We start from the raw sequence: 24,972 nt of genomic DNA on the forward strand, positions 1-24,972 counted from the left end.
TCTGAGCTGTACGTGGAACAGGGACCATATCCGATCTGCCTATATTGACTCAATCCCCGTGTTTAATGCAGTTCATTGCACAGAGTAAGCAAATGCTTTGCAAATGCCACAATTATTGTTATTAGTGGTAGTATAGCTGAAGCCATACTTCAAATGAGTTCACATATAGGTAATAGTCAAGGATCAATATTGCCAGAAGCCACATTCAAACTTGTACCCTAGAAAAGAGAGGCTCTCTAGTCTATTTCTAGTCATTAGCGTAATCTAGTAACCTAGACATCAGTAACAAACAGCTGTTTATTTGGGGAATTTGATTAATGGGAAGTATGTTGCAACTGGCATGAAAGTCAAAAGGGGAGATATTCATTAGAAGCTGGTATTTTACTTTTACCGCATTGGCATTCCCAATGCAAATAGCAATTGATTTCTCAAATGCCTGACATAGCTGACTCAGCATAAGGGAAACAAGAAAAACTAATTTCATTTTGCTGAATATGTACGGGACTCCTCCAGGTTCTTTGTGGATTTGCTCTAGAAAACTACAGCCTGAAAGAAGACCATTGACCTCTTCCCAAGGTCTGGCAAGCACATCTTGTGGCCCATCTAAGCAGGAAGGATTGCTTTTGTTTACCAGCCAGTTTTCTTGCCTATGTATTCCAGAGATCACAGTTTATCTCTGTTGTGGAAAGATTGCTGTTTCTCATCCTTTGCAGTGTGCCACAGCCCAGTCCATGTTTTCTCACTTAGATTTCCTCTTTGGTGTTTCCCTAGTGCAGTTAGTTTTGCTGTAATATATACTTTCATCAAATAGTGTGGTTCAGACAAACTGGAAGTATTTAAAAAAAACTGTGGTATTTGTTAAGTCCTTACTATGTGCCAGGTACTGTTCTAAGCACTAGGCTTGATACAAAGTAGTCTTGTTGGACACAATCCCTGTCCCACGTGGGGCTCACAGTCTCAATCCCCATTTTTACAGAAGCGGTAACAGGCATAGGGAAGTGAAGTGACTTGCCTAAGGTCACAAAGCAGACAAGCAGCAAAGCCAGGATTAGAACCCATGACCTTCTGACTCCCAAGCCCATGCTCTATCCACTATGCCATGCTGCTTCTCTAGGACATTCTGCATTAGCCATAAATTGAACCCGCGTCAACTGCTTGGAAGGCAGCTATGCTCGCCATTATACCACCAATGCATACTAGAAGTCTCCTTACAACACAACATGAGTCAGTTCTAGGTATCCACAACTTGACTCAAGTAGACTTGGTGTTCAGAAGTATGACTGTGAGCATATGCATGGTCTCGGTCAAAGCATGATGCAAATGTACCTCTTTTTTCCCTGTTTTTAATGGTATTTGTTAAGGGTTTACTATGTGCCAGGCACTGTACTAAGTGCTGGGGTAAATATAAGTTAGTCAGGACATAGCCCATATCCCCCGTGGGGTTCAAAGTCGTAATCCCCGTTTTACAGATGAGGTAACCTGAGACACAGAGAAGTTAAGTGACTTCCCCATGGTCACACAGCAAGACACGTGGTGGAAGCATGATCAGAACCCAGGTCCTCTGACCACGGGCCCGTGCTTCTTTCATCAGGCCATGCTGCTTCTACTTTCCAGCCTCCGACCAACCTCATCAAACTCACTGTATAGCAAGTTTTGAAGACAATATAGGAGTCTGTATCCAAAAAATCAATCTTGGTGTTGTCTGAATCCCCTCCCCCACTAAATCCAAATAGCCTTGGCTCCATCTCCTCTCTTCCCCTTTCCCTCTTATCCCCTCATCCTTTATGTGCCCCTTCCTATTGACTGAGAGGCACATTCATCTCAGCTGACTAGGTTTTCCCCTTCAGGTTTGTTTTGGAATATGAATGTGATCAGAAGAAACTAAAAGTGGGAGCCTGGACAAATCCTGAAATTTGAGGAATGTCCTGCCAAGATTGGAATGTCTGGTCTCCTTATCCAGATGCCACCTCCATATGGCTTCCTTCCCCTCTCTGTCATTTGGGACCAGGGGCAGAGAACAGAGCTTCCTTCCCTTAGCCTGCTGCCTGTCCTGATTTGAAGTGGTGGTGGTCCCCAAGAAGGGGAATCAAAGTCGATAAGGCTTTATTGAGGCAGTTAAACTTTTATCAAGTTACTGAATGATGGGCATACATTTAGAACAATTATTTTTTGAAGGCCAAACAAACCCCCAAAGTCAAAATTGTCATAGACATTCCTTTTAAAAACTAGATGAAAGAGCTCCTTTCTCAATGCCACTTTGCCATCTTGTTTTGCATATTCCTTTGCATTTTTTTAATGCTTCTCCTCCCTGGTGAACTTTGGCATTTATTTTCCTTACGGTCTCTGCCTCCAAAGCCTTTGCTTTACTTTTCTGCCCCTTCATTAATGAGTACTAGCACCTACTCCTTTGCGTCAGACTGCGCCTTTCAATTTTTACTTTCCTTCCTGTCTTCAATGTTACTATGATCTCTGCTTTCTTCCCCTACAGAACTCTTTCCTTTACTCCCACTCCCAGATGTCCGTGTATCCTAGTTTTGAGAACACCAGCCAGATTGCTAATGGGGTGTCATTCTCTTGTTCAGATTTTGAAGTAATTGGCAAAGGATGTATGAAAACTGAAGGTCAGCTGCAGTCAAACTGAGCTGCCCACTGCTCCACAGGCTTTGGGAATATTTTCACATGCCAACTTTCCAATCTTTTAGGAAACAGCCCCTGTGCCATCCCTTGATCAGGCCTTGGGAAACGTGCCACTCATTCTTAAAAGCAAAGGGGATCATCATACTGGGAGAAAATAGAGGCCCATGTGATCCAAGTTAGAGCCAAACAATGGACTTTGTGTATTTCCAAGGTCAGTTCTTCTGCTTCCTGGTCTCTGAGATTGCAGACTCCCACATAACTCATTGGGTGTTGCAACTGAGATGAAAGCTGCAATTTTCCGTTGGTATTCGATAACTGACATTGAACTGATCAGCAGGCTTTTTATCAATTGTAAATATTGAGTGAGAGAACTAGAATCAGGGAGACCTGACTGAATGCTTATCAGAAATTGTATGACCCCTGAAGTAATTGAACTAAATAGTTGGTATTGTGTATAGGGTTTTTGGGGCACACCACCTATGGTCTGGATTTACCTTTCAGGCATTTGAATGGAATTTTTTGCCAGAACCTTGATGGAATGACAGGGAAGATTTGTCTTCAGATGAATTATGTAGGAAAAATAAGTGAATAAAAACTTAGTGGCTGACATTTTTCTTACAAGATTGAGATAGAACCAGGAAGTAAAATAATAATACTTACCCAGAAAGAAATTCTAAATGAAAAGCTCCAATAGAGCTTCACTGCTTCTCGGCCTTTATCTGTCTGCCTATTCTTAGTCCTTAAGATAGTATCAGTATTGAAGATGCCAACCTCAAATTGCTATTATTAGTCAGAATCCAATTTGAGTCAATGTACCCAGGACTTTTAAGCATTTGAGTTTGCTGTGGGGCTAGAAATGGCACTGTGACTTTGTGATGTCACGGTAAGGCCATATCATAATACCATGAAGTTGAGCCATTGTGATGTCACATATGCTCCAGAGGGGGAAGAGCCTGGTCCCCAGTTCCATACTAGGGCTTCCGCAGACCCCTCCAAAGCAGGTTGAACTCCTTTCTGGAGGAAAAATAAAGCACTATGCAATATTAGATCATTCAATTGAAAGTAGGAAAGTAGAAACCCTAACAAGTGAATTTGAAGCCCACTTTGTCTTATAGAGTATGCTTTTTTGGAATCTGGGTGGTTTCCATAAGCACATTTCACCATACTTTTAAAGATGTGATTCACAGAAATGCTATTCAAAACTCTGTTAGTACTGTATGTGACTGATTGTTTTCCCTATTGTATTCTAGGCAAGAAACTTTTTTGTTTTTTTCTTGGTGGCTTTAGAGTCAGAAAGGCTGGCAGCTTCATTTCCCTTTTGACTGTTCTCAAGCTGCATTGTCATTTTTGGTTCTTGCCCAGATCTAGTTGGCACCAGAAGGTCACTTGCCATTTTCCAGGCTTTGATTAATGCTGTGGGTCTTTCCCTTTTTAGTCTGGGAAGAATTCTCAACCTACTGTGATTGGTGTTTAACTTGGCTTACAGAGGTTTGCAGAGTTTACCTCTATGGAGTGGAAGCATTTCCCATGGCTTGGTGTGACATTGTAATATACATAAATGGGGAGCAGAGAGCAGTGGCAAAAATTATACTTTTGAGGCAAAGGATATGATTTCTCTCATGAAGTGTCCTGTATCTCTCATCTAGCTGTGCAGGTTCTCAGGACCAAAACTCATCCATGTTCCTCACAGGAGAATCCAACATCTCTCCTCCTCCTCCTCCTCATCACTGCTTTTTATTGAGCACTTACAGCGCATCTGATGATGTTGATGGAGTCTCCCATCAACATGTAAGTACTCTGGTGCTGAGGATAGGGTGAATGTCAAATGCTTAATGAGTACAGATCCAAGTGCTTAGGCGATGCAGGGAGGAAGGCAAATAGGTGAAATGTGGACTTAATCAGAGAAGGTATCATGCAGGAAATGTGACTTTAGGAGGGCTTTGAAAGTGGGGAAGAGTGGTGCGTGTTGGATATGGAAGGGGAAGGAGTTCCAGGCCAGAGGGGAGGACTTGGGCAAGGGTTTGGTGGTGAGTCAGGTGAAATTGAAGCAGAGTGCGTAGGTTTGTGTTAGAGGAGCCAAGTGTGTAAGTTGGGTTGCAGTAGGGGATCAGCAAAATGAAGTAGGAATGGGAAAGAGCTGATAGAGGGGTTTTTAAGTCAAGGATAAGGACTGTCTGTTTAATGCAGAGATGGATGGGCAAACCATTGGAGGGTTTTTGAGGAGTGGGGAGGCCTGCTTTTCGAAGATGTAGCACCACTTGCACTGTATTGTCTGCACATTCACAAAGAGGAGGTACATGGGTAGGGGTGTAGTACAGTGCCAAGTACAGGCCCATGTCTTTTGGGGTAGGATCCGTTTTTGGCCCAAGGAACTGTAGTTTAGTGCCGATACTCTGCCATAGCACCACAATCGAGACCCAGCCGACAGTTGCCTTGGTAGCAGCTGCGATCTTTTCCTCCATTCTTCAACATCACTTCCTTCTAATGCCAAAGATGTTGTCCCCAGAATATGAAAATAAAGAAAGAAGCCAAAAAGTTTCTGGTTCTGATGTGGAAAATTCCAAATATCATCAAGCTTCATTAGTGCTGATTTTTCCTTTAAACAGTAGTTCCTAATAAGTTACTCTTCCAGAGCCTGATTTAACCAATGCCCTGCTATTTTCCATTGAGATGTTAATGTGGGAATAGGATCCTTAAAGAAGCAGTGTGTCCTAATGGAAAGAAAGAACCCAGGCCTGGGACTTAGGAGACCTGGTTTCTAAGCCTTGCTCTTACCTCTCACACTTACTTGCTGTGTGAACTTGGGCAAGTCACTTAAATCCTCTGTGCTTCAGTTATCTTATCAATTCAACAATCACTGGTATTTATTTACTTTGGGAAGAGAACTGTTCTCCATACTTGGGAAAGTACAATGCAACAGATTTGGTAGACATATTCCATGCCTACAGTGAGTTTACAGTCATCTGTGAAATGGGGATAATATGCCTGTTATTCCTCTCCCTTAGGGAGCCCCACGAAGGGCAGGACTATGTCTTACCTGATTATAGGCCTTACTCTAGTACTTAAAGCAGTGCTTGGCGTGTTGAAAGTGCTTAACAAATATCACAATTATTATTAGACACACCCTCTAGGGAAAACTTTTGTGGCATTAATTTTGTGAACCCTTGCTAATCTGGAGATCTCTTTCCTATGGAAGCCCAGTTTCCCTTCAGTGGGGAGGGTTAAGAGCGGGAGACTTATGACTCCCTCAACCTGTGACTTTTTTTCTCCCTCTTGCTTTCCTTTCCAACATCCTATGCTTCCAGGTATTTGATTACTACTGCAGTGCCATTTTAAAGCCAGGGTAGCTCCACAGATTATACCTTGTTTCTGTTGTGGAACTCAAACTTGCATATCACTGGTCTGACATCACCATCATCTGGATTTAGTTGCAATGACTAAATTGCATTGACTAAAATGACTAAATGCAGGGGGTTAACCCCAAAATGCTTGTGGAACCATTTTACATTAGGGTGACACGGTGTTGTACAGGAAGTTCTTGCAACCTCAGCATGCCCCAGGACAGTCATGCATTGCACTCCTGACCAAATATCTACAAATGAGCTCCAGCCTTAAATATCGCTTCCTGCTTTTCTTCTACTGACCCCAACTCTAGCTCGTAGAACAATTCCTCATCTGTTGACTAGTCTTGTGAATGAATGTATAATCCTTTTAATTTTTAGCAGAGAACTGTTTTAATATTCTTGCTTTCTTCTGGGCCATGCAACATCTGCAGTGCTCTCAGAGCTCATGCATAATGTTTCTTTCGGGAGGCTGGCAATTCCCTGGACGACAAGACTATAAATTAACTTCCTCATCGAAAATTGGGTGACAAATGAGCTTCTTCACTCCTTTTCAACCCATGAGTTTCACATGTCTGGTTTGTGTTTTGCTTTGCATTTCTGGCCCCACTCATAACTAGATCAAGATTTCACTGTCTGCTAGAGTTTGTTCCTGGACTAGAGCTCGCATCCTTGCTGCCCTAATTCTTAACCTCTTTCTCCCTTCCCCCAACTGTCTTGTACTGGGTACACAATATATTCCACAACCATTGGGAATTTATGGGTTCTGGAGCTTCAGCAGCAAAGCTGGAAACCATAGAAAAACCAACTTTGCTGTATCATCACCACGTGATAAAAATAGTTTAGTTCCTTTAAAAACAGTCTGTTGTTTCATAGCTCACATTACAGCAAAAGGGACTTAAGGGACTGTATACCACCAGCACCTCCTGCCATCTACAGATTTAGAATAGAAAAAAAAAACAAATACAGCTAAAGAAACATTTTTACTTGAAGGCCAGTGACCTCACGGGCAGATTTTTGCATTGCCATGTGGGAGACCTGGGTTTGATTTCCCAGTCGGGGTTCTCTTCCTGTTTCCGGACCACCTGCAACGGGGAATGAGAAAGCTAATGGACACCGAGCTCAGTCTGGTGAAGGTAGAACAATTTAATAGTCCTCAGCTATGATTCTTGGGTCATATTTAATGTTTCTCAATAGTGAATCTTGTGTCCAGTGTAAAAAGGAGCCTAAAAGATAGGGATCCAATGGACAGTCAAGAAGTTAGGGATTTAAATGGGGCAAAACCAAGTCTTTAGGTCTAAATCGGTTAATAGCTCATGAGAAGAGCTAATTATGCACTACCGTTCTTTTTTTTGAGCGACCCAAACTATCACTTGATACCACTGCAGAGGCAGGAAAGAAAAAATCTGAAGGGTATGAATTTATGATTTTCCTTTTCCCCATTTAGATGTGATAGTTCATCTTCTGTCTTGCAATATATATGTGTCTGCTATGAATATATTCAAATCAGGTGATTGAATCACATAAAATATACCGAAGACTGATAAATCAGAATTAGCTAGTAAAGGAATTGGACTTGACTAAACGAAGACAATCCCCTAAAATGTGGGAGATTTTTTGTATGTGTGTGCATTTTAATGAAGAAAGGATACAAAATCAACACTTTAATGTAGTTTTGATTTTAGTCACCTGGGTCCACACATCTGTTGCATGTTTTGAGCACTTGTCAGTCACACCACCTTCAGCCCCACAGCACTTATGTACATATCCATAATTCAATTATTATTGTCTGACTCCCCCTCTAGACGGTAGGCTCCTCATGGGTAGGGAACATGCCTACCAACTCTGTTGCCTTGTTCTCTCCAAAGCACTTAGTTCAGTGCTCTGTGCACAGAAAATGTTCAGTAAATACCATTGATTGATGTATGGTATGTTTGTGGATTTGTTCATTTATTAATAGAGGTTCTGTTCATAGCTTTGTTTACCCGTATCCATATTACAAGGCATCCATCTCTGTCAAGTTACTGACAGATCTGCTCCCGAAGTACAGGGGCCACTTTGACCCATGAATCTGCTGCTTCACTGGACCGCTCTGACTACTACTATCTGATTCTACAGTCTCAAGGGATTCTTAATAGTGTTATGGGAAACCTATGTTCCCTGCAAGAAGCTAAGTCATTGCTCAAGTTTTGTCAGATGGTACTGGGGTAGATTTTAAAATATTACTATGGCCATTTTTCCTTCTCACTCTTTTTTTTTTAGTTTCTCAATTACTAAAATAGACTATTACTAATAAACACATACTTCAAAAATAAAAGTATTTATGTTTTTTCAATTGTTTTTATTCAGATGTGCTCAGGAAGAAGGTTAACTTTTTAAAGTTGGTTGGTTTTTTTTTTTTTGAGAAAACGAGGTTAAATCTCATAGAAAGAGACATTTAATACTTGTATCCAGATCTCTTCTCTTATCATTTGTAGTCTAATGGGAATGACAGTTGATAGAGTCATGCTTTTCCTAAAACCCTTAAATTCAGAGGCAAAAAGCACCACATGAACCTTCTTGAATCTTTTGGAGAATATTTTGCATCTCATTTATACAAGAGGAGGGACTACTCTGGAACAAAGCAGTGAGGGACTTAGTTAAGGAAAAATTCCTTCAATGTCTTTAATGTCTCAGGCAAGTCTCAGGCCTTATAAGGATTACAAAAATATTACTCTGGGCATTCTGATGAGGAGTTAGCAAAGCCAACTTCAGTCATCAGAGCTTACTAAAGACCTTTATTCATTCACAGATTAGAATTTGAATCACACTCCAGGATCGTGAGCTGTACCACCTTTTGCATAGCGAAAGGAATATTCCAAGGCATTCTCAGGAAGAATTGAGATTAGATAGTCTTGAGGAATTGCCTTTCTAGTTCTGCTTTTGATGTTTCATATATAAATTCCATTTTCTTAATTCAGGTCAGGAGAGCCTTTTACTAAATCGAGGGGATTTGATACCCAGAAGAGCCCAAGTTCTTTGGGTTACTGAATTTAAAATTTTCTTTATTGATTTGGCATGAAGAATGTCTAGCAATGACAGGTATTATGTACATTTGTCTGTTCAACCAGTTTAGCTAATGAAGCTTAGTCCTGAGCTGCGACCAGCATTGAACTTCCTAATCAAGTCTACTGCTATGGTCGGTATTTTAATTAATCCTTTATTTTCTAAACCTTTGCCACTTGTACTTTACCCTGTATCTACTTTTGTATATTCTGTTTCTCCCTTTTCTCCAGTTGAATCATAAGTCACTGTAGGGCAGGGCCTTTGCTTTGTTCTTTGACTTCCACAATTAACCCAGTTGTCCAACTTTGCTTGGAAAATTCCATTGATTGGTTCTTCTTCTGCTAGGTGAATTTGCAAATTAATCTCGATCATGACCTTCAGCCCACCCTTTACTCCTTGTGCTCTCCTCACCTTGGCTTTGTTTTTTTTGTATTCCTGAACTTTTAGATTTTTCCAAATCAGAGGTTTCCTGTCAGGACTGATTTGGGGCCTTGCTGTAGATGAAGGTACAAATCCCAGGTCCAGTGGACCCATGCGATCCATGTGGTCACTGGAGTTCGCCCCCTTACCTCTTCCAGCTGCTTCTGGCAGGGGACAGCCCCTCCCAGGTCTGGATCTATGCATTTCATTCCATTAAAAAAATCTGGCCAGGAACATACGGGCCTCTCTTTCTTCCCCAGACCACAAGAGTGAGAGGACCTGGGCCAACTCAAGATATTTAGAATCCCTAAGCATCTTTGGAAAGGGACACAGAAAGCATTTTGAACCCCAAGGTGATAGTTGAAATAAGTCTGCCCCCTCCACTCTATCTCCTTCACTGCTAGCATGCTAGGATCCTAGGCAGTGCTTCTAAATAGCCTGGTGCCATTTTTAATTAGCCCATGTAAAGATGATCTGAGGCTGAAAATATGTGGATAGTTGGTGAGCAGTATTTCTTTCCTCTGGCAAAGATAAATGGCAGGAGGTGGGGAGTGGTGTGGTGCTGTGGGTAACATTTTCCTGGGGAAGTCACACCTGTTTCCAAATGAACTGGAAAAAGAAAGTTCAGTCTTGGTTCTCCAGCCTGTGAACCTCATTGTCCTAGAAAGAATAGACCAAACGGTCAAGCTCATTTTCTCTTGGAGTCATAACACTAAGGCTAATGAAACAGAAAGCAAATTCTCCTGAGCCTCCTAATGCCAGTTGGGCTCACTTAAATTTGCAGGTCTTTTTTCTCTTTTCTTTCCAATCTCTGTTCTATTTTTGCAGCAACAGATGCCTAGGTTACTGGGCAGACTACTTACCAGGTTTAGTATTTGTAAACTCCCAAAGTAGTTGTAGGTGTAGGTGCAGTTTTAATGAAGTCATTTCCTAGAGGCCCTCGTAGGGAGAAAATTCTTCACTCACAGTGTCACTGTTTAAAAATGAAGTCATTCTTGAGCAATTGAAAGTGTGTCAATAATAAGCACAGCGACTATTGCTGATCTCAAATTTACCAGTTTGACTTTTTATGTTGAACTGTTGAAGGAAAGCGTACCTGAAATTCTTTGGTTTTGGATCTGATAATGGCTCTTATTTCTTGCTGTATTCTGTATGTAATCTTTAAACTTTTTATGAGTTTTTGATAAGAAATTACCCCTCTACTTGGTAGGTTTGCACACTTTGGGGGTAAAGTTGTCACCAGTCATTTCATTATTACCGTTTTACTATAGAAGAAGTTAAAATTGATTCTTTCCCGAGTAGTTATAATTCTGAGGCCACAGAATGCTCTTTTATTTGTTTATAATTAACTTTTAATCTCTTTAGGCTTTGGCTCCAACATGTTTCTTTTACTCTTTCTAAGTTTCAAAGACTTATGAAAGCTTTTCCGTGTAGCATAATGGAGCTGCTTTTAACGATTGCTATTCAAATCCTGGCCTGGCAAATTGCTTGAGCTGCCCTCTCCAACTTCCCTGTCTTCTGCCCTGGGGATCACTCCATCTCTGAGCCGTACTCTTCTGATGTAGGGGATCAGGATCAGTGGTCATATAAAAATCATCAGTCAGTCAGTAGTATTTATTGAATGCTTGTTATGTACAGGGTGCCATACTAGGAACTAGGGAAAGTGTAATAGTGGCAAAAGACTTGATCCCTGCCTTAATGGAGCTTATATGAAAATGCACCAGGGACTTCAGACTCTTGGGACTTTTTAAAAATTTTATATCCATGGCATGGACTTTGAGAAAATTCTAGTTGAAACCACTGCTGTAAAACAATAAAAACTTCCATCCTTTGACTGTACCTGTGTCACAGTGAAGGCCAATGGAAAAGTCAACTATAAGAAAAATAGTTGAAATTCCTAAAAGAATTATTATTTATTTCAAATCCACCCCAGAAAGGAAAATTTCCAAATAAGGAGGTTTGAATAGCCATGGTCTGCAGAGGGAAACGATCCCTAAAATACAAGTCTAGCCTTTGCCCTGGCATGAAAAGAATGCAGACTAACTGACCCATAGGCTTCTGCCTTCTTTCATATTTGAGGCAAAATGATCCGACTTAAAGAGTTTTGGGCATCAGCCCAGAGAAGGGATCTTGGATGGCTTTCAGGAAGATTGGATGGTGGGTGTACTTTGTGGGTGTACTTCTCACCCAAAAACCCTATTGTGGTCAACTTTGGGCTAGGCTAGAGGAAAATTGGACTGATATACCTGAGGTTACTCCACACTTTTTCCAGAGATGGGAATGGAGAGCAGCAAAGCTTAGTTTCTGTCTTAGACTCACTCATCTCTGACTTATTTATAGGCAGGCCTTCAGGGATGGAGTTTCCAGGGTTAGATGACATGCTCAGCAATGTGGAGAGTAAGATGATAGTTCAACCTGACTGTTTCAAGTTGTTGAAATATCAGAGTGAAGTTCAATTGGATGACACAGACAGTAGTTCATATAGCACTGATATTTGCAAAATGTAATTGGCACAGAAAGACTCTAGACAGAATGCAAATTATCCAAAAAATCTTTCCTAACAGTTTCCTTTGCCTTGAATTATCTGGTTATATTAGCATTCCCCACCTCACCAACTTGAAACAACTTCACAGTGTTTTTAGAATGCCACAAAGGAGGCCTGAAAATTTTATGACATTGTTTTGAGAGAATGCTGTTAGCAGTAGTTGAGGGAAGTTTGCTTTTGGGGGGGATTCTTAGGAATGCCTAATCCGTGTTGATAACTATGTAAATAAATTGTGAGGAGGAAATTGCTGCCCTAGAGGTAGGAGCTGTTGGCATTGTTCCAGAGCAAATCAGGGGTAAGAGTGGGAACCACTCCTGACTGCTTTGTGGGCGTCTTCTCCACACTTTCTTTGGTTTGGCTAATGTTGCACCTAGAAATAACAGCAGGTGGAGTGGACTGAATGGGGTGGATCCTGCCTAACCCTCAGCAAACACATCAAATGTCTAGTTCGAGAACCAGTTTTGCCCAAGACCCATTTTGTGGTCATGCAGTCCAGGAGAAATTCAGTAATGTCCATTTCATAGAAGTTGTGATTGGAAAGAGAAGTGCACAGAGAAATCTCCAAATCGGCTGGTGACTCGGTAGTATTTGCCAAGTGCTTACTCTGGGCAGAGAACTGTACTGAACACTTGTGCCAGTGCAGTAGAGTTAGTATAAATGATATCTACCCTAAAAGAGCATAAAATCTAGGTGTGGGAACAGTCACTAAAATAAATAATAGGAATGGGGAAATAACAGGGCTTAACGATCAATCAGTCAATCAACCAATCGTATTTATTGAGAGCTTACTATGTACAGAGCACCATACTAAGGTCTTGGGAGAGTACACTATAACAGAGTTAATAGAACATGTTAGAGATCTGTGCATGTCCTTCTGCAGCCTTCTCTGGCCTAGACTGGGATTTTTGCCAGGGCTGCCTGTCCTACCCAGCTCCAGAATAACCTTTGGACTGAACTGGAGTAGTCTCTGAAGGCAGCAGCAGGAAAAAAATTGGCTGCAGACTCACTCTTTAGCACACATGACATCACAGCTTTGTTATATTGGAACATTTTTTCCACCGTGACATTGTGATGCCACACGTCTCCCAGGTCCTGCGCCACTGTCCCGTCAGCTCTGGTCAGACATAAACTCAGTTGATTCAAAGAAATAAAATATTAATGAAATTCTGGCTAAACATGGCTAATTATGGCTATTAAAACGTTCAGAGAACTTCAACCTTCTGAATCTCTCAAACTTCTACACCTGCTTTATGGGCTATCTGACACATCATCATCAATCATCAATCGTATTTATTGAGTGCTTACTGTGTGCAGAGTACTGTACTAAGCACTTGGGAAGTACAAGTTGGCAACAGATAGAGACAGTCCCTACCCAACAGTGGGCACACGTTAAACATATCCCAGTGAATTATGTTGTAGTTGTACTTTGATTTCGAATTACATTATTGGCAGTGAACTTTAGCCATGTGTATGGGTGTGGATGAAAAGATCAGTGTTCCACTGTGCGGTACTGTGTATTCCCTGTCTTCCACCCATGGCTCTGAGACTCAGGAGAACAGGGCTCTTACCACAACTCCGCAAGTAGGAGAATGCCTACTTCATTCAATCATATTTATTGAGTGCTTACTGTGTGCAGAGCACTGTACTAAGCACTTGGGAAGTACAAATTGGCAACATATAGAGATGGTCCTTACCCAACAACGAGCTCACAGCCTACTTGTACATGCCCCTTAGGGAACTATGTCATTATAATAGTGGTTGTATCTGCTACAGCCTCAGGCAAAACTCAGAGATCCAGGAAACAATATGTGTAACTGTCACTATTGATATAATTTCCTTAATTTGCCATTTCTGTAATTTTAAATAACGAAAAAGAAATTATGGATTCATAATAATGAATAAGAATAATAATAGAAGAATGAGAAAGCTATCACAGATTTATAGCGCCGGGACAAAGCAGTATGGGAGATGAAAAGGAAATACATAATACATTTCCTTTAGCTAAAATTATACCCAGCAATACAATGACAGCTCACACAAGTCTCCTCCTCACAGAACCTTGCAGGAAGGCCAGCCAGCCTCACAGTTCTGGTTCTGATAACCTGTTTATGGAGATCATTCTCTCTGTCTGGATACTTCTGTATTTTAGAGCAAAAATGAATTTGCCCCAATCCTATTCTAATACCCAAACCGGTGCTGAAAACATCCAGAGAGGAGTTAGTGATTATCATTAATCAATCAACCAATCAATCAGTGGTATGCATTGAGCACTTACTGTGTGCAGAACACTGAACAAAACGCATGGGAAAGTACGATACAGTAGAGTTGATAGATACATTCCCAGCCCACAAGGAGTGGGATAGTGTACAGGGGAAGTCAGTCGTTAAGATGAATTACAAATAGGGGAAATGGTAGAGCATCAGGATATGTACAAAAATATTATGGGGTTGTGGCGAGTATCAAAGTACTTAAAGGGTACACAGCCAGATGCACCCTTGTAATGCAGAGGGGAGGCTGATAAGGGAAATAAGGATTGAGTCAGGGAAGTCCTCTTTGTGGTTTGCCTCTTAATGGGGCAGAGGTGATGGGCAATTTAGATAAATTATTTTCTTATGTTAGTGACTGGTTCATATTGAATAATTTGCATAAAGTATTAATTACGACTTACTGATGTAGTATGGCTACATTTTGAGAAGGCATTTGGTCAAAAACAGACCATTTGTTGTCATGGGTTATCTCAATTTCCTCCTTCCATCACAGAGATACTGTACTGGTTCCTCTCATACCCCAAGTTTAACCCCATCTTCTAGATTTTAGGAGCTCTATTAGCCGTTCCACCATGTGTCACAATCCTGCGAACCTAGTGGCTATTCTTGGGTCGATGACTTATTTTAATTTCCAGCCAGTGGTTCCTTTTGGTATTTCTTGGGCCTTGTCCCTTTGTCCTGACTCATGACCTGTTTCCTTTCCCACCTTTATGCCACCACAATAATAATAATATCCATCTCATCTTGAAAATAGGCAGAAGTCACTGTTGTTAACCAAGGACTGAGAACAGAATCTTAGCCATGTAACTCACTTCTAGATTCTTAGTCAGTTATTGACTCTAGCCATATACAACCAAATTGTGTTCTTTATTAGGAAGTGTAATTAGCACCCTTGAGTGGAATTTGCATATACAAGCCGATTCTTTCCTTAAATGCCGTCGAGTTGTTTCCAATTCATCGTAACTTCGTGGATTAATCCATAGAGTTTTCTTGGTAAACAATACGGAAGTGATTTAACATTGCCGCCTTCTGAGCAGTAAAATGCTTTAGTCTCTGCCGTTGTCTCTGATCAATATTTTGATCACGTGATCATCTGCCTTCGACTCTTTCCCGTGCCGCTGCCCAGGTGAATCAACTTTATCTGATGCTTCGGTTTAAACCTTTCCATTATGGGTACCCTTGATGAGAGAATTCTTTCAATGGTACAACTCTAAGCTTCACTGGGGTTTGCAAACTCTCCTGCCATAGTAAGGCATTGATCCCTAGAGATAGAGCCAATACAGGTATTTATTAGCAATTATAAGAAACTTTCAGATAAATAGAGATGTGGCAATGAACGTGGTTCCAGATGTCTCAGGTTAATGATAATAATAGTAATTACGGTATTTATTAAACACTTACTGTGTGCCCAACACTATCCTAAGCGCTGAGGTAGATACAGGATAACCAGGTTAAACAGGGGACTCGCAGAATAAGTAAGAAGGAGAATAGGTATTGAATCCCCATTTTGCAGATGAGGGAACTGAGGCACAGAGAAATTAAGTGACTTGCCCAGGGTCACATAGCAGACATGTAGTGGAGCTGGGGTTAGAACCCAAGTCCTCTGACTCCTAAGTCGTTGCTCTTTCCACAAGGCCGCACTGCTTAGTGCTGGGAATTACTTATTTGATTTCTCCATGGTAGGCCAGGTCTAGGTTCTTAGCAGCGCTATGCAAAGAGTAGGACTTGGGTCAAAAAAAATCAAATCACCAAGCCAGAAGCAAGTTAGTGTGAAGTGGGCTGGGGCTGAAGTTTCAAATTGGACCGTCTGGGCAAGTACAAAGACGGGTCGTCCACCCATGGGAGTTGAGGGGTGTTAAAACTGAGTTGTTACCTTTCTCCTCTTCACAACCTCATCCTTTGAGTGTGCAGCTGTGGCGCTTCCAGTTCTAAAGATAGGCCTTGTGCTTGTGCACTAAAAATAATTCTGAAAGTGCTGGAGAGAGTAGAGTATACAAGGACCCAGGGGCTTGGTGCCCTGAACAGGGGAGAAAGTTTATGCGTCTCTACAGCCAGCGCTGACCCCAGAGAGGTTTGCTTTTTGCTTTTCCTATCCCCAGCAGCGCTCAGCTATCTGCAGTGCCCAATTTCCCAGTATTCCGTCTTGATGAGGCACTTCTCTGTGCCTAGGTTTCCTCTTCTGCAGAAATGGAGCCAAGGTATCTGTTCTCCTTCCCCTTAGCCTGCGCCTGGTGGGACTTCCTTGTATCTGCCACAGTGCCCCGTACTTGTGTGGCTCTGGAGTCAGAGTCCATGGGTTCAAATCCTGGCTCTGCCAATTGTAAGCTGTGTGACTTTGGGCAAGTCACTTAACTTCTCTGTGCCTCGGTAACCTTATCTGTAAAATGGGGATTAAGACTGTGAGCCCCCCGTGGGGCAACCTGATCACCTTGTAACCACCCCAGTGCTTAGAACAGTGCTTTGCACATAGTAAGCACTTAATAAATACCATAAAAAGTGCCACAATTCTTATTATTAATCTCATTATCTTTTCTCTTGATATGTCTTGACGGGTAGTAGCACTTAATAAAATACCATCAATATTATTATTGATTTTATATGAGGAGCTGACTCATACCTTGTTATTCCTAGGTGCTTGAACAGTGCCTTCTGAATTTATAGATGAATGCAAAGAAAGGTTCCTTGAGTTTTACATGTCATACTTCTACAAACAGAGACATTTTAGGGGTTTATGTTCAGTACCTAATATGGAAAGAAACAAAAAGAACAATTAAGAAATATTCAACTGATTGGGTAATCCTACTTGAAGAAACATTGCAATTGGACCGAAACTAAAATGAAGGTAACTAAAAGATCACTGTGTTGGATCAAATTTTATCTTAGTTAAAAACATGATTTACCTTTGAGGAAAATTAAAAGTGTTAAGGTTCCTCATAGTAGATTGTAGGACTTTCTGTCAGTGATGAGTGAAAGTAGGGTAGCCTACCTTCAGATTCTGTGTGATATGCTTCCCAAATGCACAGAGGCATGACTCAGTCTTCCTTTGGAAAGGTTGAGCAATTTCCAGACTTCTACCTCCAGGGCAAAGCTGTTGCTTCATCTCTTAACAAAGCAACTTTGTAATGAGAGAATACTCCGGGTGGGCTCCATAAGGCAAGGAGCACAACACTGTGGGAGGAGAAAGATTCACCTAGAGTCTGAAGGACATAAGAACCCCATGGAGGTAGGCCTTCTGCTCATTTTTCTACCAGGAATCTGGTTTTTTCCTGGTCTGTAACTGGAAAAAAAAAGTTCCTAAACCAGATAGAATTCATTCTCCTATAAGTAGTGTTCTTGGGCATTTCTCACAAAACAGCCAACCATTTAACTACTGGGGTTTATAAGTGAATTACTGACCAATGATGATGGAGTCTCTCATTGAGAACAACCAAGGAGCCTCAGCCCTGATCACAGGATTGATTATAGTGTGTGTGTGTGTGTGTGTGTGTGTGTGTGTGTGTGTGTGTGTGTGTTTGGAGGGGGGTGGGGGGCACAGCACATTGTGAAATGCATACAAAGGCTTTTTCCATGCATAACCCGTGTAATTGTTACATAGTGTTGATGGGTGCTGTGTTGTAGCACCATAACCCAGCAGGTAGTTGCCTTGGTAGCCACCGTGATCTCATCCAACGTTTTTCCAGGATTACAGATTGGCCCTTCGACCTTACTTACCCCAGATCACCGCATGAAACAAATGGCCCTCTTCTGCCCGATTCTGCATTTTCACAGATGCTGACTCCATCAACCCCTTAGTCCAAAGTCACTCCAAAACTGTGGCTTCACCACAATATGGTGAATTGCTGAAACTCCAATTTGCAAGTTTGAATTGTTCTTCAGGAAAGAATCGTAAGATAATATATATGGTACAATTTTATTGGCACACTACGGCGGACGTTTAAAACTCGTAGCCCTTAGGCTGCCTGCAGCCTTCTGGAAGGTTCTTTATGATCTGGAGGGCAGCGAGGAGAGGGATGCCCTTCCCGCAACCTCTGCAAGCAGCCCTCTCCACTCTGGCAATTGGGAGGGCAGCAGTAAGCATCCCTCCAGTCCTCAGCAAGGGGTCAGGCTGATTAGGAGCAATGGAGGAGGTGCAGGCTCCATTATGTTTCTGTCTTTCTGTGTGTGCTCTTGCTGCTTCTCCCAAGAAAAAAGTCTGTTTGCAACTGTGTCTGTCTCTCTTGAGTCTCTATGTGTTTGTCCGTATCTCTCTGGGTCTGTATTTTGTGGCTTATTCATTCTCTTGTGCCCCGTCTCTCCCCTAATCCAAGATGTGATTCTCCTGAATCTGTGGACGTCTCACCTACTATCGAGTCAGCAAGACAACGATTTATTTTGGTGTGCAAATTTCATTTTCTTTGTTCTATTTAATAATGCTCTATCAGATTGATAATTTTACTCCTTCAGGTCTCTAGATAGCACAGCCGAAAAAGTGAATTAAATGGCCCCAGAATAAGACCTGACCTTTCTCTGCCCGAAGTGCAGCGCTGACTGTGGGCAAATGCTTCAGGCCTCGCTCCCTAAGAGTAATAGTATTTATTAAGTACTTACTGTGTGCCGAACAGTGCACTGAACGATGGATGGGAATTACACAAGTAGGAATTTGATAACAGTCCCTGTCCTTGGAGACTCACAATCTAAGGGTCTGTTCCATCCCAATGAGCAGGATTTGGCAGTTGCTGCAGCTTGGGACGGCAGGGAGAAAGCAGAAGCAAACACGTGCCCAAAGTCGCAGGCACTGTGGCCAAACAATGCCCCTTTTTCCTTGCTCCCCATGGTGCCAGCTCTCCTGAGATTACAGCATATGCCTCCTCACTGTCATTCCTGCCTCCAGCCTCTCCCTGCTCCAGTCCATACTTCACTTTGGTGCCCACATCCTTTATCTTAAAAAAAGTTCTGCGCATGTCTCCCCACTCCTCAGAAACCTACGGTAGTTGCCTATCCATCTCTGCATCAAAAAGGGGCTCTTTACCGTTGGCTTTAAGGCCACTCAGCCAGCTCGCTGTCTCCCTCCCCTACCTTACCTCGCTGATCTCCTGATACAGCCCACATACTCCACTAACACCAACCTACTCACTTGGCCTCGATCTCGCTGCCCAGTTGCTGTCTCTGTCGATCCCTTACTCACATCCTCCCTCTGGTTTGGAACTCCCTTCCCTTTCATATCCTCCTGCCCACCACTCTCCCACCTTCAAAGCCTTACTAAAATCATATCTCCTCCAAGAAACCTTCCCTACCATCTTTGTTCCCCACCCCCATTTCCCCTCTTTCCCTCCTTATGTATTTGGGTGTGTACCCCTTAAGCACTGTGATACCCCACCCCCAGGTCTGCAGCTCTTAGATACATATCCTTATTCCTCTGCCCCGTCCCTGATCTGAAATTTATTTTAATGCCTGTCTCCCCCACTAGATTATAAGTTCCTTGAGGCCAGAGATCATGTCAGTCAACTCTGTTGTACTCTCCTAATTGCTAAGTTAAGTGCTCTGTACCCAGTAAGAGCTCAATAAATGTTACTGGCTGCTACTTTCAGCCTGGGGCTGACCAGAGTCCTGCCTGGCCCGAAGAAACAGCAACAGACATGGGGATCCAGGGGGAGGGGTGGGGAGGAACTTCCCTCTCCTCCCAATTCAACCTGGGAGGCCAACCACCAGAGCACTTGCCTTGGACCCTACAGTCCCCTAGGGATACCCCTGGGGAAGTGATGCATTTCCTATCCTGACAAACGTGGTTTGATTTCATCCCCAGCACGAATCATAATTAATTTCAATTCTTTTTCCTCCACTGGGCAGCAGTCTTCCACTTCAGCGGTGCCAGGCTCTTGGAATCCCAGCCTCTTGAGTCTAGGTCATGGAACCTCCTGCAGCTCAAACAACAGGCCAGCAGTTTCCTAACGAGACCTGCAAAGTGCATTCTGAGTTCCAGTGGTCCTCTGATGCCCATTTTGGGTTCAGCGGAAAATCAGGGTCTCCATAGGCTGCACGTTCAGTCAGTGGTCTGGGAACAACCTTCCCATAATCGTTTTGCCTTTTGGCTTCTCCTGTAAGAGATGACTAACTGCAGCCTGGTGATGTGGGCTGCCTGCAGCCCAGCCAGAATATTCTGACTATCTCTTTTCGGAAACACTGCAGGCTTTGTCTTTTGCTTTATCGTGCTCTGAACATAACACAGAGTGGTTACTGTGCTCGCTTTGGACTGAAGTCTCCCTCTGCACTTTAGGGGGGCGGGAGAAGGCTTTTGTGCAGCACTGCCATTGTCCCTCCCATGGCCCTCTCTGGGACACTGTTCATTGAGCCCTCAGTTAAGCGAGTTTATTTGGGAGAGAGGAGATGATGCCTCGTTTGTGTGGGTTTTATAAATGTATTAAATTCTTCAAAAAGCTGCTGAGAAAACAGTGTGTGAGGAAAATTAACTCTTCCTTGCGCTGCCAAAGTGGGCTGTGAGTTGGAGGAGGAGGCTGGAAATTCTTGCTTGCCTCAGTGTGTTCAAGCAGCCAGAGTGATCATATAATGTAAGTAATCCAGCCAGTTGGGGTCAGATCAGAGAGTCCTCCCGTTTTTTTCTCTACTTACTGTGCACATAGGGCTTCCATCAACATTAACCAGGAAAACACGTGTGCATCCCTGGAAAGGGGGCTCTTGAGGATGCACAAAGAGCATTCCAGTCATGGAAAAGCAAACCATTTCCTGCATTTAGTCAAGGTGGGGCAACAGAGACTCTATCACAGGTCTCCAGCTCCACAGTTCACCCCTCCTGCTTGCGGAGTTGGCTTGAGAATCTTTTGCACAGCTGCCACCGATTTTTTTTCCGTAATTGCCACTGTTGCAAATAATGGTGAGGCCTGAAAGCTTATCCGTGCCCCTTTGGGTCACTTGGATGTGTACCGTTCACCAACATTAACTTTGCTTCTTTGATTAAGACCTTGGATCATCTCACCCCAGCGTTTCTGCAGTTAAATTAAGTTACAGCCCCTCTTGACTGTGAGCTTATTGTGGTCAGAGAACGAGTCTGCCAACTCTGTTCATTCATTCATTCATATTTATTGAGTGCTTACTGTGTTCAGAGCACTGTACTAAGCGCTTGGGAAGTACAAGTTGGCAGCATATGGAGACGGTCCCTACCCAACAGCGGGCTCACAGTCTAGGAGGGGGAGACAGACAACAAAACAAAACATGTGGACAGGTGTCAAGCCATCAGAATAAATAGAAATAAAGCTAGCTATAACTCTGTTATATTGCACTCTTCCAAGTACTTAGTAAAGTGTGCTGCACACTGTAAGCACTCAGTAAATACAATTGATTTTATAAAGATGTGATGCTTGGCTAAAACATTTACATCTGAAATCGTGACTACAATAATCTCAGTCATGTAGTTTACTCAGAAATGAGAACTCTCTCAGATCATCGATAAAGAACTAAAAACCCTTTCCAATTTGTCATTTTGATCTTTGGTCAGATCGCCCTGATTTAGAAATGAAATAACCTTTTTTTCTGACGCTCAAGAAGGCTAGGGTTAAGACTTCCTTGGAAGCTGGACCATTGTTGGAGATTAGATGGGGGAAGAAAAAAGCAGAAAGGAAGACTGATTAGAGGAGAGATAAAGATGGATGGAGAAGAGCGGCACAGACAGGCAAAGAGAAATACACAGATAGGGGTGACAAACACTTTCACTCATTCACCCACACACATTTTACAGACACATTAGTACTTACCCAAGTAATGCTTTCCCCGTATAGTAGCCAATCATGCTTTCATCAGAGTCAGAGAGAGAGAGAGGCTGTGTGCACCATATTGCTGCAGGACTTTTTTTCAAATGTGGGACTCCAGTTGATTTCTTTGGAGACCTGATTTCCCTACTTACTTTTCTACCAGGAATTTTTAATCTTTATATGCCAGTAAATAAATCATTCTTGGTTAAGGTATGCAGGAGGTCAGTGTTAAACATGGGGACAAAATTTACAGCCATGTGAAAGTAGCCCCTTTCAAAAAGATTCTTCTTCTGGCTCATTACCTGACCCCTCTCTCTGCTTGGTAACACTTGTCACCGCACAAGTGATTTGATTTGTTCTTTCAGTGCTTAGTACAGCTCTGGCTCTGCCACTTGTCTTAGAGAAGTCTGGCTCTGCCACTTAGAGAAGCAGCATGGCTCAGTGGAAAGAGCCCGGGCTTTGGAGTTAGAGGTCATGGGTTCGAATCCTGGATCCACCACATGTCTGCTGTGTGACCTTGGGCAAGTCACTTAACTTCTCTGAGCCTCAGTTACCTCATCTGTAAGGAGGATTAAGACTGTGAGCCCCACGTGGGACAACCTGATCACCTTGTATCCCCCCAGCGCTTAGAACAGTGCTTTGTGCATATTAAGTGCTTAACAAGTGCCATCATTATTATTATTATTATTATATTCAGTGAAACTTCTTAGAGTAACTTGTTAAAGATAGTAGTTCTTTGCCTTGCTGTAATAGCCCACCCTTTGAAAATTCAAAATTAAGTCCTCCCAAGTTAGTGGAACTGATACTCTTCCGGGAACCAAAAATGAACTTTCCAGTTAAGCTTCTCAACTGCTCTGACACCCCAGTAATTCAGTGTGAAAAAATGAATTGAGTGTCTTATTTACTGCCAGTCATTTTTACCTTCAGTGTTTAACTTTTAACATGACCGCAATGATATGTGAGTTGACGATACTTGAACATTTTGGCCATGTCCCCAAATGGCTGTGACCTCCAGGAAGCTTCAGCAGTAGGTTAGAACCTGTGGGCACAGCTTTTATACTGTGATCCGCTCACAAGCCATCATGAAGGTTGGTGGGAGAAGCCACTTAGGCCTGGCAACTTCCAAACTGCATCTTATTTTCCCAGCCGACACCTGGAGCTCTTTCTGGCTTTGTGGGGATGAAAAGCTGAGAGAGGAATTCCTGCAGCCACATCATCATTCAGACATTGATCGTGCTGCAAAGTATAGCAATGTGGGCATGCTGCCAGGTGACCCCCCCACCCCCCAACACCACCACCACGAAACCCATGTGAGGAGCCTGACCATTTTGGTTCTTAGTTATTTTTCGAGCTGATTCATCTGTCCACAATTGCTCATTGAGCTTGCAGAACATGCCCTGATTTTGCATCAGTCCTTCTATTCTTGGAGAAAGATTTAATTTCCACAGCACCTGGAAGCCTAATGCTTGTGTTCCCACTTTTGGAATTCACTACTCATTGTTCTTCTTGGAGTGGGTCAGATGAAATATAGACTACAGATGAGCCTTTGATGGAAAAGAAAATGGGCTTACAACGGTTACCTCATCTCAGAGGAAGAAAACAAAGACACAATCGATTGATTATGTTATGTGCACAGGGACACCAATTATGTGGGGACAATGAGAGCCATCGCCTCCAGAGAACTGGGACTTTAAGACTTTTAGACTGTGAGCCCACTATCGGGTAGGGACTGTCTCTATGTGATGCCAATTTGTACTTCCCAAGCGCTTAGTACAGTGCTCTGCACATAGTAAGCGCTCAATAAATACGATTGATTGATTGATTGATTAAAGCCATGAACTGCCGGCCCTAACTCGCCCCTTTCAGCCCCACCCCTCTCCGGAAGAAGCCAAAAGCTGGAGTCGAAACAGGGCTTCTGGCTTCAGCTCTCTCCCATCCCCAGCCTCAAGCCAGGAATGGACGTTCTGAACTCTGCCTCAGCTATGGACTGGCCTCAGCAGAAAATGGCCTTCCCCTCCCTCCCAGCTGCTTTCCACCAGAAGCAGCGTGGCTCAGTGGAAAAAGCACGGGCTTGAGAGTCAGAGGTCATGGGTTCTAATCCCGGCTCCGCCACATGTCTGCTGTGTGACCTTGGGCAAGTCACTTAACTTCTCTGAGCCTCAGTGACCTCATCTGTAAAATGGGGAGTAAGACTGTGAGCCCCATGTGGGACAAACTGATCACCTTGTATCCTCCCCCCCAGCGCTTAGAACAGTGCTTTGCACATAGTAAGTGCTTAACAAATGCCGTCATTATTATTATTAGCCCTTGTGGGTATTAGTTTCCCCTTCCCCAACCCCATGCCTGTGTCTACACGTCCACTTACATAACTGTGTGTGTATGTGTGTGTCTCCACCCACCTGACTGTAAGTGTATCTGTGCCTCTCATTTTTCCCAAGCCCTGCCTCCAGGAGAGTCCCGTTCCCAAATTCACCCCTACTATTGAAATGAAAAGCTGGCTCCCCTATACATGTAGGGAAAACATTATTACAGCAAGAGCAATTTGATTTATGGCCAAGCTGTAAAAACAGTGACGTGCCTCCTTAAGGGAGGGAGATACAGAATTTTAAGGGAATTTTTCTTTCTGTTAACTAACATAGGAGCTAAACGATCTTATTACAGTAAAGAAGAATTGTTCCCAAGGGGAAATGGGGGATCAAGAGAAGAGGTGGGAGGGAGAGAAGCAGTGATGTGCAAACAAACCAAGGTAACCCTGTAGTTTCTGCCAGACAGGATTATCAAGAGTGTTGTGTTGAAACTCAGTGCCCTAATTTGGTGTGTCCCATTCCAGTTGATCCTTAAGCTAAGCAGGCCTCCTTATAGTGAATATGCTTTAGTATCTGTGGACCACTAGCTCTGTTGAGATTTCACCAGAATCACTGACATTCAAATTTCCCCTTTGGTTCTTATCAAAGCAGGGCCCAATTTTCTCTGTG

General features: G+C 42.8%; 1 protein-coding gene across 5 annotated transcripts in view; it reads left to right on the forward strand.

Moving 5' to 3' along the window:
• The window catches only part of SPECC1 (sperm antigen with calponin homology and coiled-coil domains 1), a 177,731-nt gene that overhangs the window by 78,925 nt on the left and 73,834 nt on the right, over window positions 1-24,972 (forward strand). The window lies entirely within an intron of this gene.

The sequence above is a fragment of the Tachyglossus aculeatus genome, chromosome 17 (genome assembly GCF_015852505.1).
Source record: "Tachyglossus aculeatus isolate mTacAcu1 chromosome 17, mTacAcu1.pri, whole genome shotgun sequence".
Classification (NCBI taxonomy): Eukaryota; Metazoa; Chordata; class Mammalia; order Monotremata; family Tachyglossidae; genus Tachyglossus; species Tachyglossus aculeatus.